Source organism: Bidens hawaiensis, unplaced genomic scaffold, assembly GCF_021521415.1.
Source record: "Bidens hawaiensis isolate Kalapana, Puna unplaced genomic scaffold, B.hawaiensis_p1.1 tig00010504_1, whole genome shotgun sequence".
Lineage (NCBI taxonomy): Eukaryota > Viridiplantae > Streptophyta > Magnoliopsida > Asterales > Asteraceae > Bidens > Bidens hawaiensis.
In genome coordinates this window covers 665,912-668,590 of record NW_027491802.1, presented here as the reverse complement: position 1 = coordinate 668,590, position 2,679 = coordinate 665,912, and positions in this window count along the sequence as shown.

Below are 2,679 nucleotides of genomic sequence, written 5' to 3'. Positions count from 1 at the left end.
ATCTTTAGAGTATTCTTCCCGTTCTCTTTCTTGCCTCTTTATCGATATTTGAAACAACCTAAGCTTCCGAAGGCTTAACAACATTTTTTTTAATAAACACAAAAATACAGCTTCAAATTATAGACAACTGCAAGTCCCGAATCTGGATCACTGCAGGTACTTGACACTATCTTCTCGGGAATCAGAACACTTACGGGCTTGTGTATGACTGGGTAATCACTTTTCTGCCTATCATTCGGAAAGATGTATATGGAGACATGCACAACTCAGAATGATTCTCCACATTAAATTGAGGAGATTTAGTTGTATCACTTCTACTTTTACGCACCATAGAAAGCTACCCTAACATACAATGGCTGTTCTAGAGTCTTTTAGGCCTAATAACTTCACCAGTTAGGCACACAGAATTAGTTTTTCTATCACTTTACATGGTTGGATCAATTTTCTTTTAAACATTGTATTGAAACTTCTTACGAAGTTATAGACTTGAAATTTATATCATCTCCCAAAAAAAAATAAAATTTAAATTATATCGCCCCGATCAAGTCAAATTCTTCAGGTAAACGGCTATCCTGAAGATCCATTGGATCAGCTGGACCGACCACATACGAGTATGTGTCCTTCTAACTAAGTATGAACGACTATTTTTCAGCGAAATAATAAAAACGCATCATAAACCGCCCCGGTCACTTTCAGTCATCTGGTTAATGGCTATCCTCATAATCTACTAGTAGAAGTGAGGACCAAACATATCCGAAGATGTGTCCTTCAAACTTAAGCAACCGACATAATTTTAAGCGATAGTGATATTTTTTTTAAATAAAAGGAAAACAAGGTTACTCGGGATTGATCATCCTATTAAGCTCAACAAGATTTTGAAAACGGGATCGGTCAAACGCTTTAGTAAAAAGTCGGCGAAATTATCCAAAGAGTCAACCTTTTCAAGCACAATTAATTTCTTCTCAGCACAATCCCGTATAAAATGATGACGAATGTCAATGTGTTTAGTTTTGCTGTGTTTGACGGGATTGTTAGTTACTGAGATTGCAGCAGTGTTATCAATGCAAATAGGAGTTTGAGTGAAATTCAGACCGTAATCGCGCAATTGTTGTTGTATCCAAAGAACCTGGGAGCAGCAGTTTGATGATGCCATGTACTCTGCTTCGCAGGTGGAAATGGCTACTGAGGTCTGCTTCTTTCACTGCCACGACACCAATCTTCCTCCCAGAAACTGACATCCACCGGTTGTTGACTTCCTGTTTTGATTGCAACCTCCATAGTCTGAATCTGTGTAAGCTACCAAATCCAGTTCTCCCCCTTTCGTGTACCACAATCCCAACTTAGGCTTGCCTTTGAGATACCGCAATATTCTCTTCACTCCCTTCATGTGAGATTCCTTCGGGCTTGCCTGAAAACGAGCACAAAGACAAACTGCAAACATAATATCAGGTCTAGAAGCAGTTAGATACATTAAAGAACCTATCATTGTTCGATATTGGGTGGGATCAACGTCTTCATCACTGTCAGAATCAGCGCACAGTTTGTGGTTGACGCAAACTGGAGTATCAAATGGGGTGCTATCGTACATCTTGAAGCGTTTGAGCACATCATGGACATATTTTGTTTGATGAATAAACATCCCATCTTTCTTCTGATCTACCTGCAATCCCAAAAGAAAGTTAATTCGCCCATGGCGCTCATTTCAAACCTCCTTTTCATGACTGCTTCAAATTCCTGACACATGGCGACTTTTGATGCTGCAAAAATGATGTCGTCCACATAGACTTGAACTAGTAGAAAATCTCCCCCTTTTCTCTTGACAAACAGCGTGCTATCGATCTTTCCTCTTTCGAACCCATTCTCAAGCAAGTAATCGGACAAGGTTGCGTACCAGGCATGAGGGGCCTGATGTAGCCCATATAAAGCTTTACTTAGTTTGTACACATGATCAGGAAAATCTGGGTCAGGGAATCCCGGAGGTTGTTCAACATACACCACCTCATCGACTTTACCATTAAGGAAGACACTTTTCACATCTAACTGGAACACTTTCATCTTTTTTTGCGCAGCAAATGCCAAAAATAGTCGAATTGTGTCACACCCTCAAAATCCACTAACGGAGTTTTACCGTCAGAGGGTGTGAACTAAAAGGATCGGATTCATTAGTTATAATCAAACCATAAAACAAAGTTTCAAAACCATGAAAACGTTTACGAGTATTTAAATGCGGAAGCGTAAAAAACATAAAAAAAATGTTGCGTCACGCAAGACGACTTAAACCCAATAATAACAGTTTTAAAATAGTTTGCATAACAAAAGCGTTTTCAAGCAATGCATGATCCTATACCGCGCGCCCGCCTCGGCTACCTGAGAATAGCATACTAAAAGTGTCAACACAGGGTTGGTGAGTTCACAAGCTTATATCAATAAAGCGTTACGTTAGCGTTCAGCGTTTTGCGTTTAGCGTTCAGTGTTTTGCGTTTAGCGTTCAGCGTTATACGTTTAGCGTTCAGCGTTTTGCGTTACCAGATAGTGTTATGTCAATTATATATCTATAGGTAGCTAACCTATAAAACAAGTATTACTAAGTGTTCGACACCGAAGCAGACTGTTTATCATTTGCCTTGCCACCAGGTCTATCCCGACCATGGTATGTGTTTAGCCAAGATTACACCCACT